At 41.7% G+C, this 17,940-nt stretch overlaps 1 pseudogene; it reads left to right on the top strand.

Annotated features, from left to right (window-relative positions):
• The window catches only part of LOC129864733 (B-cell scaffold protein with ankyrin repeats-like), a 56,726-nt pseudogene that overhangs the window by 19,528 nt on the left and 19,258 nt on the right, over positions 1-17,940 (top strand).

The raw sequence follows: 17,940 nt of genomic DNA, 5'->3' as shown, positions 1-17,940 counted from the left end.
ATGACAATGACTGCTTGTCTAGCTTGCTAGCGAAGATTTTTCAAGTATTGACATGATCAGTACAATCAAAGCTATGGTAGATACAGTATAACATGATTTGACGTCTTATCTGTGGCCAATGGCCCTGAGCCTTCTTGGATGGGCACTTCTAATGTAAATCTATGGCAGCACCCAAGGGGGCTTGAACTGCCTAGCTCGCCCTGTAGATTCTGCAGGTGACGTAGTGTCCCCATGAGTGACAGAACACTGAGCCTATCACAGCGCAACTAGAGAAGATTACCAACGCCTACACTCTGTATTTTTGCTGACTGCTCTTTCACCACAGAAAGCTCTGCTCTAGGCTAAAACACCTGCATTTTGGAGCTGCCTTACTCAAGAAAGAGACCATGTTCGTATGCGGCTTTATTAACTTTAATATGTTATTTTTTTACATTGTTGGCAAACTGATATGTGACATGAATTAATGCAAAAATAACATGCAAAACAGGCAATTTTTGCAAAACCGGTGGGGCTCAAAACAGGTGGGGCTCCACGTGCCCTGAATGACGGGTCACCACTGGAATTGAGTGTCGGTGTGCATGACTGTGTAGGGCCCTGTGAGTGTGCATAGAGACCGTGCATAAAATACAAGGGTCTGGAGGATTTGGGTTCTCTTCAGAGAGGAATATAAATGATGAGCATAAATTTAATTTAAACCCATTTTGATTAATTAATGGAATGAATCTGCATATTCCTGCAGATTTTGATGTTTACTTCCTCTCTTTGAAAGCCAGCTGACTGCAACTCTAATTGATTATGCACCTGAACACTTAGGTTGATTAGACCTATTTTGCAGAAGTTTCAACCCTTTGAATCAGTCCTGTTCAATCTGCCAAAATGGGGTTTTATTTTTAGACAAGCAATGAATAAATGAATGAATGAAACATATTAGGGTGTCATTAAGACAGAATGTGTTGCTTGTTAGTATCACCCACTTTTCCCCTGTTAGTTTACATAGCACTTCTCTCCCTACAGAAAGGTCATGAAATTATGCCGTACATCATTTATTATTAATTCACTTCTGTAGGACTTCATTTAACATAGTTGCAATGCCTTGGATATGACCGTCTACTAGGGTTACAAAACTCCAGTAACTTTCCCAAAATGTACAGGTTTCTCTGGAATTTAGGTGGGAATATTCCCAGAATCATCAGGAGGGAATTAGCAGCAAAACTTGAGAACTTTGTGTAGTCATGCCTCCTGTCTCAGGTTCTTCAGGTGTCCTCGGTGGAGAAAATGGACCAAAGGCCTTGACCTCCGCAGGCTTCCAGGGACTGCAGGGAGATGACCCATCTGAAGGGGGTAAGTTCTGTTGTGTCTACCCCTCGACAATCCATAGTCAATTGAATGATCTGCTGACATTCATATTTTATGTAATATTCTTACATAAATGAGTGAATACATTTACCATCCAATACAGTAGTTAAAAGTAATGCATTTAAAATGTTCTGAAATGTGTGAGCTGATAATTAATCAAATACTGTCAGGCTGCATTTACACAGGAAGTCAAATTCTGATATTTTTGCCACTAATTGTACTTTTGACCAATCAGATGTGTTGCCTATAATTGTGCAAAAGATCAGAATTGGGCTGCATGTGTTAATGTAGACCGTGATAAAGGAGGCCATAATTACAGTCCTTCAATGTTGACTTTTAATGTTTTAATTGGATGCAGGCGTTAAAACACAAAATAGACATTCTCTTCACCTGGAGTATCATGCCAATTACAGGAGACTGTAACCGTGATGTTGTCAACGCTATCTGTGGAAAATAACTGCAGAGCAATTAGTCTAGCACCGAACTGCAGAGATAATGTAAGAGACTAATGAGTCAAATGTATTCGAAGTCATGTCTTATGTTTGGTAGGCTAACTCATTAACAATTTTTAAATTAACAGCTTTACATACCACAATGTCCAATATCTCAAAAGGTTTAAAGTAATTCATACCTCTGTTAATGCATTCATGTTGCTATCATATTTTCTGTTACTTTGGCACTTGGCTATATCATGGATCCATGTGTCCTCATCCACCTTTGGAGGTGATCCTCCACATCTGATCATGATTAGTTCATAGTGGGTCTCCTTCATTAACCGTGCCAGTGCTGCACAAAATGTTTCATAGGGTTGGGTTCAATTCCATTTCAAGTCAGGAAGTACACTGACGTTCCAATTCCATTCAATGAGTTTCAATGAGGAAAAATTGGAATTGGGTTTACTTTCTGAGTTGACTGGATTTGAAATGGAATTGACCTCAACCCTGATATTTCGTTCATCAATCTTGCAGGTGCCACACAGTTGTGTATATTTCAATCATTAGGGCGATTTTTATAAACACCTCAGCATTCATAACAATTAGCCTAGTTTGGATACAGTGGCAATTTAAGCATGTACATCTTGGTGGGGCAACCCCCCCCCCCCCCCCCTCCAAATTAATTGGGGGGATGCATGCCAGCAAAACCAGGAAAGCCACTACACAACACCTACATAAAGCTGTCTCAACAGCAGAGTCCCAACACCTTACCACCGCTACTCGTGGCTATCAGTGGAGCCTTGTCTAGCAGCAAAACAGTTCATTCAGCCTCATTTACTGCCTTTAAATAAAACAGCTGATATGGCTGACTTGCTTAAACAAATGTGGTTTCTACTGACTATTGAGATGTACAAAATATGGCAGAAGGGGACGACAAGCGGATAAGAGGCAATCCGTAATTTCGATTAAGACATTAATGAGCGAGCTAGGACGGACGTAGTCAATATAACTACTTGTTCAGCACTTTTGAAATGTACAGCGACAGAATTCAGAATATGGGCCGTTCTTACAGTGTTCTTTCTACCTGTACACCAAGTCAGAACCATAGGATAAATAAAGGGGGCATATAAGCAGACAATGAAAGCTCATATAATATTCGATGATTACCTTTCTCTAAAAACAAGTTATAGACTACATGTGCACCACCAAGTCAGAATAGTAGGCGTAATAAAGAAGGGAAAATATACCAAATTATTAGGCTGAGGCACGTGGGCTACTAACAGTTAACTACACACCATACACTTAGTATTATTTTCTTAGCTACAGTATACATATCTCCCTAGCATGTTACATAATTTATGCAGCAACATGCAAGACATTTTTCGACTCACCTTGTTGTGCTATGCTCACTTGAACAAGAAGGTGGTGCGGCGGTCCTTCGTGGGCAAACTTTGTCATCAAAGTCTGGCATTCTCTGGATTTCTGGTGCTTTCTGGTGAAATCTCTAAAGTCAGATTTCCCAGTTCTGAGTTAACTGTTGTTTTGAGCACGGCAGAAATAATGCTGGATTGACAGCATGGCCAATGTTGAATAGTTATAATTTTAAGCTTGGAAAAGAGAACTTTAAACTGAGAATTCAGACCACACACCCACCCACTCCACTGAATAGCAGGCTAGTGATTGCTTTGCAATGCTTGCAGTTAGCCACTGATTACTTCCAACCCACATTGTTGAATTTGCGATTTCCAACTTGTTGTGTAATGTTTATGTCTAATGGCCGATGAGCACCGATATGTTTTATCTATCATTTCTCTTCATTAATTATCTTTATATGACAAGGATTAAAAAGGATTTGCCAGTAGATTGTCGACTATATTCATGATGATGAATGCTTGCTAAGATTTTGAAAGTATGATGTTGACCAATCAAGCTACTGTAGATATAACGTGATTTTACGTCATTTTATCTGTGGCCAATGACCTTCAGCCTTCTTGGATGGGCACTTCTAATGTAACACTATGGAAGCACCCAAGGGGCTTGAATTTTCAAGCTCTACCCTTATATTTGGCAGTGACATAGTGTTCCCATGAGTGACCGAACACTGAGCCAATCACGGTCACTGCGCAACTAGAGAACATTACCAATCCCTACGCTCCATATTTTCCGCTGGCTGCCCCACCACCACAGAAAGCACTGAACAAGGCTGAAACACCTGCATTTTGGAGCTGCCTTAATCAAGAAAGCAAAAAAGAGACCATGTTTGTATGGAGGCTTTATTAACTCAATGATTTACATTAGATTTTTTTTTTTACATTGTTTGCGAACTGATTTGTGACGCGTATTAATGTCAAAACAACATGCAAAACAGGCAACCCCAATGACGGGTTGCAACTACTTGGATATATTCTTTAAGTGCAATATATTTCATTAGTGGGTAAAACTCCCAGGTCATACAATGATTTACAGAAACAAGTAATTATGATATTACTTGTAATGCCCTTGTGCATGTTTTGTGTTTTCAATGTAATACATTGACTTTGGTCCATTTAGATCAAAGGGTCTAATTACAAAGTTTGTGTAACCTGTAATATAATTTATGAATTATTTTTAATAATCAGTTTGCATTGGTATTGACTCAAGCTATGTTTCTCCATTTTGTTCCTTTTACACATTCCCAGTGGCCTGTCGTCTTCCCCGGGCTATGCTCATTATGTGGTAGATTGATGGCTTAATCAGTCTCTAGTATTGATTCGTTACTATTCGTTGGGTTTGGAGGGGGGGGGGGGATAATTTTCATGAGAAAGAGGTCAATACATGCCCTGAATCTGTCTTTAAGCATTAAACATTCAGCGTATGCTGTTAGTCGGAAGTTTACATACACTTAGGTTGGAGTCATTAAAACTCATTTTCCAACCACTCCACAAATTTCTTGTTAACAAACTATAGTTTTGGCAAGTCGGTTAGCACATCTGCTTTGTGCATGACACAAGTAATTTTTTTAACCATTGTTTACAGACAGATTAGGTCACTTATAATTCACTGTATCACAATTCCAGTTGGTCAGAAGTTTACATACACTAAGTTGACTGTGCCTTTAAACAGCTTGGAAAATTCCAGAAAATTATGTCATGGCTTTAGAAGCTGCTGATAAATTATGTCAATTAGTCTGAGTCAATTGGAGGTGTACATGTGGATGTATTTCAAGGCCTACCTTCAAACTCAGTGCCTCTTTGCTTGACATCATGGTAAAATCAAAAGAAATCAGCCAGGACCTCAGAAAAAAAAATTGTAGACATCCATCCACAAGTCTGGTTCATCTTGTGAAGATGCTGGAGGAAACAGGTACAAAGTATCTATATCCACAGTAAAACGAGTCCTATATCAAAATAACCTGAAAGGCCGCTCAGCAAGGAGGAAGCCACTGCTCCAAAACCACCATAAAAAAGCCAGACTACGGTTTGCAACTGCACATGGGGACAAAGATTGTACTTTTTGGAGAAATGTCCTCTGGTCTGATGAAACAAAAATATAACTGTTTGGCCATACTGACCATCATTATGTTTGAAAGAAAAAGGGGGAGGCTTGCAAGCCAAAGAACACCATCCCAACCGTGAAGCACAGGGGTGGCAGCATCATGTTGTGGGGCTGCTTTGCTGCAGGAGGGGCTGGTGCACTTCACAAAATAGATGACATCATGAGGAAGGGAAATTATGTGGATATATTGAAGCAACATCCCAAGACATCAGTCAGGAAGTTAAAGCTTGGTCTCAAATGGGTCTTCCAAATGGACAATGACCCCAAGCATAGTTACAAAGTTGTGGCAAAATGGCTTAAAGACAACAAAGTCAAGGTATTGGAGTGGCCATCACAAAGCCCTGACCTCAATCCTATAGAAAATGTGTGGGCAGAACTGAAAAAGCGTGTGCGAGCAAGGAGACCTACAAACCTGACTCAGTTACACCAGCTCTGTCAGGAGGAATGGGCCAAAATTCACCCAACTTATTGTGAGAAGCTTGTGGAAGGCTACCTAAAACATTTGACCCAAATTAAACAATGTAAAGGCAATGCTACCAAATACTAATTGAGTGTATTTGTAAATGAAATGTGATGAAAGAAATAAAATCTCAAATAAATTATTATTATTATTCTGACATTTCACATTCTTAAAATAAAGTGGTGATCCTAACTGACCTAAGACAGGGAATTTTTACTAGGATTACGTCAGGAACTGTAAAAAACTGAGTTTAAATGTATTTGGCTAAGGTGTTGTAACGATCTTCGTTGGGAGAAAGAGAGGAGGACCAATGCGCATCGTGGTAAGTGTTCATGATGAATTTTTAATAGATCAAACTGAACACTGAAATACAAAACAATAAAGTGAACGAACGAAAACCGAAACAGTTCCGTGTGGGACAAACACTGACACGGAAAATAACCACCCACGAAACCCAGGTGAAAAAAGGCTACCTAAGTATGATTCTGAATCAGAGACAACTAACGACACCTGCCTCTGATTGAGGATCATACCAGGCCAAACGAAAAAAATCAACATAGAAAAACGAACATAGATAACCCATCCAACTCACGCCCTGACCATAAAACAAAGAAATAACAAAAGAACTGTCAGAACGTGACAGGTGTATGTAAACTTCTGACTTCAACTGTATATACAGTATGTTTGAATATGGTTATTTGAAATAAATTCTCAGAGTTTGTATTCAAGGATATCCTTTGAGTGTATTTGCAGTTTTAAATCTAACTCAACCAAATGTTTAACTTGAACCTTTAGTTTGTTAGAAATCCTGAATCCTAACTTGACATCTGAACAGTAACTTGAAATAGTGTGCACATCTCCAATTAGAACCCTAACTCCAATTGTGAACCCTAACCCACCCCCAAAATCTCCCACCATTACTAGAGTTGCACCTAGAGGACATATCGTCACTTCTTCACTTTGCTGCCCAGAACGGGTTTCAGGATGTCTCCAGTGTGTTGCCACAATGTCCAGGGGCAGAGAGAGAGCTTTACGCGCCGCTAACCGCCAATGTCAGATGCCCGTTGAGATCGCCCAACATCATGATCATGCTGAGGTCTATGCCCTGTTGCAGCAGACACTGGTTAGTGCATGTCTCTTCTGCCTGCGGTTATGGAACCCCTACCTGTCCCAGACCTGCTGTTTTCAACTCTTAATGATCGGCTATGAAAAGCCAACTGAGATTTATTCCTGATTATTATTTGACCATGCTTGTCATTTATGAACATTTTGAAAATCTTGGCTCTCTCTAATTTTCTCCTTCTCTCTTTCTTTCTCTCGGAGGACCTGGGCCCTAGGACCATGCGTCGGGACTGCCGCCCGTGGTGACTCCTTGCTGTCCCCAGTCCGCCTGGCCTTGCTGCTATTCCAGTTTCAGCTGTTCTGCCTGCGGTTATGGAACCGCCACCTGTCCCAGACCTGTTGTTTTTCAACTCTTAATGATCAGCTATGAAAAGCCAACTGAAAATTATTCATGATTATTATTTGACCATGCTTGTCACTTATGAACATTTTTGAACATCTTGGCATAGTTCTGTTATAATCTCCACCCGGCACAGCCAGAAGAGGACTGGCCAACCCTCATAGCCTGGTTCCTCTCTAGGTTTCTTCCTAGGTTTTGGCCTTTCTAGGGAGTTTTTCCTAGCCACCGTGCTTCTACACCTGCATTCTAGCTGTTTGGGGTTTTAGGCTGGGTTTCTGTACAGCACTTCGAGATATTATCTGATGTACGAAGGGCTATATAAAATAAAATTGATTGATTGATTGATGTCTCAGAGTAGGAGTGCTGATCTAGGTTTAGGTCCCCCCTGTCCATGTAACCTTATTTATTGGGATCTAAAAGGCAAAACTGATCCTATATCAGCGCTCTACTCTGAGATGCTTTGGGAATACAGGCCCAGATCTCCTCAGCTCTGCTAAAACATGAAGGGGTTGTAACATTTTGTGTACTGTACTGTCCTGCATGGGCAATGTAGTACAATGGGTACCCTGCATTTCCAGGACCAGGAGTCATTACATTCTCATCAACACATCTGAATGATTACTAAATTATTTAATGATTTATTCACTTTGAAAGTAGCTAGTGGCTCTGAAGTGTCCGCAGCCCACATTTAGGGTTTCTCTTCCAAACAGCCATTTTCATGACAAAAAATAATCTGTCAATGCTTACTGGAAGAGCTTCTGAAACCCTGTATGTCAAGAAGCTGAACAACAAAGACAGCTGTGTTCTCAGGAATGTACTTAAGCAGATGTGGTACAGCGTACAGAGATGCTCCATAAATAATAAACATGGTGGAAGTGGGAGGAAGAAGGCTGGTGGAAGCCTTAAGAGTATTGAGTCACCAGGTTCTCCTCATTCTCCAGGACAGCCGATATATCTCAATTTCTCCATCCCCCGACCACGCCACCTCTTTCCATTACCCATGTTTATGACCAGGTGTAACGGCTTTCGTCTTCCTCCTCGTCTGAGGAGGAGAAATTAGAAGGATCGGAGGACCAATGTGCAGCGTGGTAATTGTTCATCTTGATTAAATAAAAGTGAACACTCAAAATACAAAAAACAACAAATGTGAAAAACCGAAACAGTTCTGCTGGTGCAGACACACGAAGACTGAAAACAACCACCCATAAAACCCAACACAAAACAGGCTACCTAAATATGGTTCCCAATCAGAGCTAACACAAAACACCTGCCTCTGATTGAGAACCATATCAGGCCAAACACAGAAATAGCAAAACATAGAAAAACAAACATAGACTGCCCACCCCAACTCACGCCCTGACCATACTAAATAAAGACAAAACAAAGGAAATAAAGGTCAGAATGTGACCCCAGGGGCAATACGGTAAAGCATGCACCTCCCGTTCACCCTTTTCCTCCCCCTCTCATCTCTTCTAATCTGTCACCGCGTTGCCTTCATACGAGTTCCCCACGGGGGTGTTGCAACACCCCCATGGACGTTCAAGAGGTCTGTGTTTGTTCATGCAGTCACAGTGGTTTTGGGGAGAGTAGTGTGGGTCGTCAGCATACATTAGGACCATTATGCGATGCCTAATGTGAGATTTCTTGCAAAATGTAGATGTTTTTCTTATGTTAATATGGTGAGAGTCTCACCCCGCTATCTCCCAGCGATATGAAAGGACAGGGAGGTGCAGGGCGTTCGCAGTTTACTCACTAATGACATACAATCCAAATGTGATAGGTAGGCTACGAATGTGTATCTGTATATCCATTAGCTAAACCCAGAGCAGATGAATGTGCCATAATGTTGCCTGCTTTCCACAATGCAAATCCCATTAGTCAGTGAAGACAGCAAATCATTTAGAATATGCTGCGCTGTCTGGAGGTAGGTACCCCAATGGTGCAAGATCTTAAACGATAAAGAGATGCAGCATTTCCACTAAAGCCTCTCCTCAAAAGGTATATTGTGATCTACAGTATTTGTATAGCAAATCCATTGTTGATATTGAAAAATATATATAATATTAATTCACTCTCATTCTCAGCACAATAATGAAGCCCTTGCCAGTAATACCACCATGCAAGAAGCAAACAGAAAAACCAAAATGAGAGCTATAGATGGGTCTGTGTTTAGAAGCTCAGTGAGTAGCAACCAGGGACCCAACCTAGGCCCAACCGTATCCACACCATATGTGCCTTCCCAGATGATATATCCTTTTTAAAACGACAAGTATAACAGGGATAAAATTACAGTACACCAGCATAGTAGTGGTTCATTGAAACTGTACATTTCCATCCTCTTCTGAACTGTAATAGTAAGAGAAAACAGCCTTGCCCTCTGCCTACCCTAGCCTTTATCCTTGTCTACCAACACTAGTCTTGTCAAAAAACAGTTTCCCTCCAGGAGCCTAGCTGCTTCTCTCCATATCTCCAAAGAACAGTGGATTCCCCAGTGGGAGACTTAGACACTCGACAGCTGCTCAGAATGTATTTATCCTCTGGCAATGCCGCTAATTGCGAGAGATTGCAGATGGAGCCAAGGCTGATCACCCGGATGGGATTGTTCCAGGCAAAAACCTCTCTGGTGTCTTTGAGTTTTAGGAAAACTGACAGGAGAGACTGAGGAAGAGCAAGGCATGGGTGTCCAACAGAGGTCACTTCCTTGGGAATACCCGGAATTCCGTAAACTGCTGGCGAACATGTTTTTGCAGAATTGTTACGCACCAGCAAGAATGGATGTTTCCTTTCCTCGCAACTCAATATTAGGAACGTGTTCTTAATGTTTTGTACACTCAGTGTAATCAAATTGTCAATCATAATATAACATAATACCGTTATTTTGATGTAGCCTAGAATGACACATTTCAGGTAATTTTAAGTAAAAAGGTCAGTGCATTTCAGCTGACTCCCAGGGCTGTTATGGGGTAGACTAAGCTCAGGTAGTATGGTGGTTTCATTACAGTTAGCCATGTGTCAGCCCGTCTCCCGGCCAATTAATCAGGTTATGAGTGCTTTGGGGGAACAGTGTAGTGGCTCTCTGTCAATACAGTCAAGACGAATGGCCCCTCTGTGCCTGAATGCAGCCGTATCACTCACACAGCCTACTTAACTACAATATCACCGTATCACTCACACAGCCTACTTAACTACAATATCACCGTTGATCTGCCACCACTGGTCTCCAAGGCACCACACTTCTCCAATGGTAATGAGCTGTGAACTGCTCCACAGGGGAAATCTGTGCCAGTTAGGGACAGGAGAAAGAAACATTAGCATAGAGGATCTACCTATTTTAAATACAGAATATGTTAGTAGCTCCAACGACTTTCTAATTGTAATATTATAATGTGATCTCAGTTTAATGGTATCCTTTATCGAGGCCTTTCTTCCTAAATGAAGCCATGTGTTTCTAGTTGCATAGCATGCTATTTTCTTTTATTTCTGAGATGAAATTGCCAAAGTGTAACTGAGGTGGTTCCAGGAACCACGCTTGTGTAATGTGCAAACGTCTTTTAACTCAGCGGTCTCACAGACTCGTGGCGTGCAGATTATCTGGGTTTGAAACTCAGTTGGTTATGCATGCACACGAAAGGGGACTCTACTATGGAGGGAAATCTGGCCCAGTCAATCAAATTTGTTTATAAAACCCTTCTTACATCAGCTGATGTCACAAAGTGCTTTACAAAAACCCAGCCTAAAACCCCAAACAGCAAGCAATGCAGGTGCAGAAGCACGGTGGCTAGGAAAAACTCCCCAGAAAGTCCTAGTAAACGGCGAGGAGATTCTTTCCAGTCAATGCATTTGTGTCTGAGTGGTAGGTTAGAGTAAGGGGCGCTTTGGATAAGAGGGTCTGCCAAATGACTTCCGTTTCTTTGAACATATTTAAGAAGAAAGAGAAAGGAATGGCCCACTGATTGTTTACTTGTGGTCATAGATCAGTCCTACAGAGGAATAGGTAATAATTTAAAAGGATTTAAACACACATCCTCCATGCACTCCACTGATGGGTACCATGTTGACTGTCAAATTGCAGTTTAAGTATAGTTTTTTCCCTGCCATTGGATCTTTGTTGCATTTGCATGCAAACTTATTTGAATAAAGTCCAGAGACAGTGAGATGCATCCCAACTCCATGATTTGTAAACGATTTGAATGATACCCTGTCTACATTAGGAAATGACTGGTTCTTTCAGCTTGTGTACAACAGGCAATTCTAACACATTACCTATTAAAGTGAATTAAATACGATGTGTATAGTAGTAAAGGACATTTTTATAAATCTTATACAAAATACTCTGCAATTCCACTAGTCAACAAGCAATGATGGCATGATTGCAAACAGGTGGCACTAGTGCCTTTTCCAAAAACACATCTAAATAAGATATTAGTTAATGGACCAAAGTCTTCCTGTTACTCTAACATATTCATGACAGAGAATACATAACATGCAATATCAAGAAGTGTAATATTGCAGTGGAGTGGCACATGGAAAATGCTTAGTTGAGTGCACATACATTTTTTTTAATGTGTTTCCATGTTAATCATTAAAATGCATATTTCTGTATCGGTACTAGTATGGTCCAGAATATTGCCACAACATTTTAACCAGTAATTTTAACCAGACATGTTCCTCAGGATTGACATTGACTGTTTGAACAGCGGCGTCTGGTAAGACAAGGGGTGGCGGACTATGTATTTTTGTAAATAACAGCTGGTGCACGATATCTAAGCAAGTCTCAAGGTTTTGCTCACCTGAGGTAGAGTATCTCATGATAAGCTGTAGACCACATTATCTACCTGGAGAGTTTTCATCTGTATTTTTCATAGCTGTCTATATACCACCACAGACTGAGGCTGGCACTAAGACGGCACTCAATGAGTTGTATTCCGCCATAAGCAAACAGGAAAACACTCACCCTGAGGCGGCTCTCAAAGTGTCCGGGGACTTTAATGCAGGTAACCTTAAATCGGTCGTACCAAATTTCTATCAGCATGTTAAATGTGCAACAAGAGGGGGGAAAAACTCTGGACCACCTTTACTCCCCACACAGAGACGCATACAAAGCTCTCCCTCGCCCTCTATTTGGCAAATCTGACTATAATTCTATCCTCCTGCTTACAAGCAAAAATGAAAGCAGGAACCACCAGTGACTTGATCAATAAAAAAGTGGTCAGATGAAGCAGATGCTAAGCTACAGGACTGTTTTGCTATCACAGACTGGAATATGTTCCGGTATTCCTCCAATGGCATTGAGGAGTACTCCACATCAGTCATTGGCTTCATCAATAAGTGCATCGATGACGTCGTCCCCACAGAGACCGTACGTACATACCCCAACCAGAAGCCATGGACCGCACTGCCCTTTCCCACCTGGACAAAAGGAAAACCTATGCGAGAATGCTAATCATTGAATACAGCTCAGCGTAGTCAGCGTAGTTTCAGTGCCCTCAAAGCTCATCAATAAGCTAAAGGACCCTGGGAATAAACACCTCCCTCTGCAACTGGATCCTGGACTTCCTGACAGGCTGCCCCCAGGCGATAAGGGTAGGTAACAACACATCCGCCACGCTGATTCTCAACACAGGGGCTCCTCAGGGGTGCATGCTCAGTCCCCTCCTGTACTCCCTGTTCACTTATGACTGCAGGGCCAGGCACGACTCGAACACCATCACTAAGTTTGCCGATGGCACAACAAGGGTAGGCCTGATCATCGACAACGACGAGACAGCATATAGGGAGGAGGTCCGAGACCTGGCCGTGTGGTGCCAGGACAACAACCTCTCCCTCAATGTGATTAAGACAAAGGAGATGATTGAGGACGACAGGAAAAAGAGGACGGAGCATGCCCCCATTCTCAACGACGGGCTGTAGTGGAGCAGGTTGAGAGCTTCAAGTTCCTTGGTGTCTACATCACCAACAAACTAACATGGTTCAAGCACACCAAGAGAGTCGTGAAGAGGGCACAACAAAACCTATTCCCCCCCAGGAGACTGAAAAGATTTGGTATGGGTCCTCAGATCCTCAAAAGATTCTACAGCTGCACCATTGAGAGCATCCTGACTGGTTGCATCACTGCCTGGTATGGCAACTGATCGGCCTCCAACCGCAAGGCACTACAGTGGGTAGTGCGAACGGCCCAGTACATCACTGGGGCCAAGCTTCCTGCCATCCAGGACCTCTATACCAGGCGGTGTCAGAGGAAGGCCCTAAAAATTGTCAGACTCCAGCCACCCTAGTCATAGACTGTTCTCTCTGCTACCGCACGGCAAGCAGTACCGGAGCGCCAAGTCTAGGTCCAAGAGGCTTCTAAACAGATTCTTCCCCAAGCCATAAGACTCTTGAACATCTAATCAAATGGCTACTATTTGCATTTCCACCCCCCCCCCCCTCCCCTATATTTCACACTGATGCTACTCTGTTGTTATCACTTTAATAACTCTACCTACATTTACATATTACCTCAATTATCTCGACTAACTGGTTCCACCGCATATTGACTCTGTACCGGTACCACCCTGTATATAGTCTCGCTATTGTTATTTTACTGCTGCTCTTTAATTACTTGTTACTTTTATTTCTTATTTGTATTTTATTGTTGGTTAGGGGCTCGTAAGTAAGCATTTCACTGTAAGTAAGCATTTCACTCTACACCTGTTGTATTTGGCGCATGTGACTAATAATATTGCGGAAAGATTGTTGCTTCCATCAATGTAATTGTCTGCATCATTTCCAATCCCCCATATATATACACTGCTCAAAAAATAAAGGGAACACTTAAACAACACAATGTAACTCCAAGTCAATTACACTTCTGTGAAATCAAACTGTCCACTTAGGAAGCAACACTGATTGACAATAAATTGCACATGCTGTTGTGCAAATGGAATAGACAAAATGTGGAAATTATAGGCAATTAGCAAGACACCCCCAATAAACGAGTGATTCTGCAGATGGTGACCACAGACCACTTCTCAGTTCCTATGCTTCCTGGCTAATATTTTGGTCACTTTTGAATGCTGGCGGTGCTCTCACTCTAGTGGTAGCATGAGACGGAGTCTACAACCCACACAAGTGCCTCAGGTAGTGCAGCTCATCCAGGATGGCACATCAATGTGAGCTGTGGCAAGAAGGTTTGCTGTGTCTGTCAGCGTAGTGTCCAGAGCATGGAGGCGCTACCAGGAGACAGGCCAGTACATCAGGAGACGTGGAGGAGGCCATAGGAGGGCATCAACCCAGCAGCAGGACCGCTACCTCCGCCTTTGTGCAAGGAGTAGCACGGTCTTGATCCGAAGAGGAGGAGCAGGGATTGAACCAAGATGCAGCAGATTGTGAATACATAATATTTATTTAGGACAACGACGAAACACGGGAAAACACTTGGAATGATACAAAATAACAAAACGAAAACGGAGTAGACCTGAACTATACGAACTTACATATAACACGAAAAACGCACGAACAGGGAAAAAAGACTACACAAAAAGAACGATGTACAAACAAACCGAACAGTCCCGTATGGTGCGACAAACACTGACACAGGAGACAACCACCCACAACAAACAGTGTGAAAACACCTACCTTAATATGACTCTCAATCAGAGGAAATGAAAACCACCTGCCTCTTATTGAGAGCCATATCAGGTCGCCCTTTAAACCAACATAGAAACAGAAAACATAGACTGCCCACCCAAACTCACGTCCTGACCAACTAACACATACAAAACTAACAGAAAACAGGTCAGGAACGTGACAAGTTGTATGTAACTGGCTATACTTATTTCACCACTTACCATAATGAGACAACTTTCAATTCTATTTATCAAAATATATGTTTGTGAACTATTGTCTCTGATCTGGCGGACTCACGAAACACAAATGTTTCATTTGTAAATTACGTCTGAATGTTGGAGTGTTGGAGCATCCGTAAATTAAAAAGATTTGCTTAATACAAGGAATTTGAAACTTTTGATACTTAAGTATATTTAAAACCAAATACTTTTAGACTTTTACTCATGTAGTATTTTACTGGGTGACTTTCACTTTTACTATTTCACTTTTACATTTTCTATTGAGTTATCTTTACTTTTACTCAAGTATGACAATTGGGTACTTTTCCCACCACTGCTGGTTACCCAAGTCAAACGGTCAGCCCCTATCAAACGCTAGTCCTTGAATCCCCACTAAATAATATGTTTGAATGGACATGGGGTAGATTATCTGTGATCACTTGATTATCTTGATGTCCCCCCTGGCACTGAGTATGTTATTAGTGACGACTACACCCCATCGTGATCAGTATTGCAATTGGCCTTGTACAACAGCCTCTTATTTCCAGTTCAATTTACTGTATTGAATCTCCTTGGATATTTGTTTTATCTCTCATCAAACAAGCATGGCATTTCATAATGTATTAGGACATATAAAGCAACAGACGGGAAATGCATATTGTACTATGTTGCTGTCAACAGGGCAGAATATGAAGGAGCTTCTATCGAAGAAGGTGAGTGAAATCTAGACTGCCTCCTGTTTTGCCATAACAAGGAGTCTTTATACAAGGAGTTCCATGACATTTAGACCTGTTGTAATTCCGGCCATGTAGTAGTCAGTCTCTTTATCGTCTATCATTAGAGAATATGTTCACTGTGGACAAGGACACTGAGGGTTGACACCCGTGTCAACAAAATGATGTGCACAGCAGGAGTTGAGGAACGATGGTCAACGATATATTGCATTGTTTGATCTGCTCAGTGCATACTATTTGTGTTTCATATGGTTAATTTAATAAATCCCTCAAACTCAACTCTGGACCTCTAAGCCAGTTCCACTGCGTTTTTTAATTGTTCCCCTCTAACCAGTGACTGATTTAGACCTGGGACACCAGGTGGGTGCAATTACACCGAACAAAAATATAAACGCAACAATTTCAAAGATTTTACTGAGTTACAATTCATAAAAGGAAATCAGTCAATTGAAATAAATAAGTTAGGCCCTAATCTATGGAATACAGATAGAACAGACCCAGAAGGCTCATAACCTCGTAGGGCAAGAGTTGAATACCCCTGCAATAGATCATAGTGATCTCCAGTACCGGAGGGTATTTTTTATTGTATTCTACAATGTAGAAAATATAAAAAATAAAGAAAAACCCTTGAATGAGTAGGTGTGTCCAAACTTTTGACTGGTACTGTATACCAGGCGGTGTCAGAGGAAGGCCTTAAAAATTGTCAGACTCCAGTCACCCAAGTCATAGACTGTTATCTCTGCTACCATAAGACTGCTAAATAGTTAGTCCGGGTAGCTATTTGGTTAACTACTCAATTATCTGCATGAACCCTTTTTGACTCATCACATACGCTGCGGCTACTGTTTATTATCTACCTCAATTAACTCGTACCCCTGCACATCGACTCGGTTCTGGTACCCCGTGTATATAAGTTGTCCTTACTCATTTAGTATTTTATTGTGTCTTTTACTTTTCTATTATTTCTCTATTTTATTTCTCTGCGTTGTTGGGAAGGGCCAGTAAATAAGCATTTCACTGTTAGCCAACACCTGTTGTTTACGAAGTATGTGACGAGTACAATTTGATTTGATACCTTGTAGGGAATACTAGTGCTCAAGACACTCCGAGACCGGAGCAGGGAGAGGGTGATGAGCTGGGGGAGGATGAGGAGGAGGATGTGTACGCACCGCTGGGCGTACATGATGAACAGTACGACACCATCTTGACCTCCAGCATTGCTGTAGTTATTGCTAACCGAGCACCAGCGCCCGAGATCACCCGTCTGTCAAAAAAGACAGCACCCCCTTCATCGCTCAAGGTAGGACTAGGCCGGTGCAAGCTGTGTTGTGTTCAATAGGCACGAAACAGGAGAAAACAAAGTGAGATGGAGAAGGTCCTACATGAACCCGTCCAATGGTCATTGAGAACGGTCGTTGTCCTTTTCCATTTAAAAACATGTTGCTACATTGTGCCCTACTGAATATGCCCCTGGGCAGCTAGTATGCTTATGCTGCCTGTGACTAGTGAGCATTGTGCATGAGTGATAGAAAACCAGGCTCTAGTGTAATGCAACATAGTTTTTTTAAATAAGGTTAGTTGGCTCCTAGACTGGTGATACGTATCTGGTGGTATGCACTAAATTTCGAGAAAAGTCTGGAAATTTCCTCAACAAACGGGAATGTGTAGCAGATGTGAAACTAGCATGCGAGGGCCGCTATGACAAAGACAGAATTGACTGTTACAAATACACATATTCAGATTCTCTGGCATGGGATATTTAAATGTTCAATTTCAGCTGTGTAAATAATACAAGAGGATGAAGCTACTGAAAGAGACTCATATTGTTAAGCGTTTATAAATCATTTGTGTTCTTGATTTCTCTCTTTCTTTCTCTGCTAAAAAACGATGCCTTTCTTTCCGATTCTTAGCCCTCCATTTGAACCGTGACTCCCTCAGTGCTTTGTGGGAAATGTGATACCTTGGTTGGGGTTGGACAGGAGAAAATGTAATGCTTGGTAATCAGTCTGTGTGTTTTTCTGTAAGTGAGTCAGGCAGTGGCTGGTCCTCCATTCAACTATAGGGTTACCTGTCCTATTTGAAGACTCTTGAAAACATGGAGTTCCATGACCAGCACTTACCACCATTCTGCAGT

This window comes from Salvelinus fontinalis, chromosome 11 (assembly GCF_029448725.1).
Source record: "Salvelinus fontinalis isolate EN_2023a chromosome 11, ASM2944872v1, whole genome shotgun sequence".
Classification (NCBI taxonomy): Eukaryota; Metazoa; Chordata; class Actinopteri; order Salmoniformes; family Salmonidae; genus Salvelinus; species Salvelinus fontinalis.
This window is presented reverse-complemented; position numbering and strand designations above follow the sequence as displayed.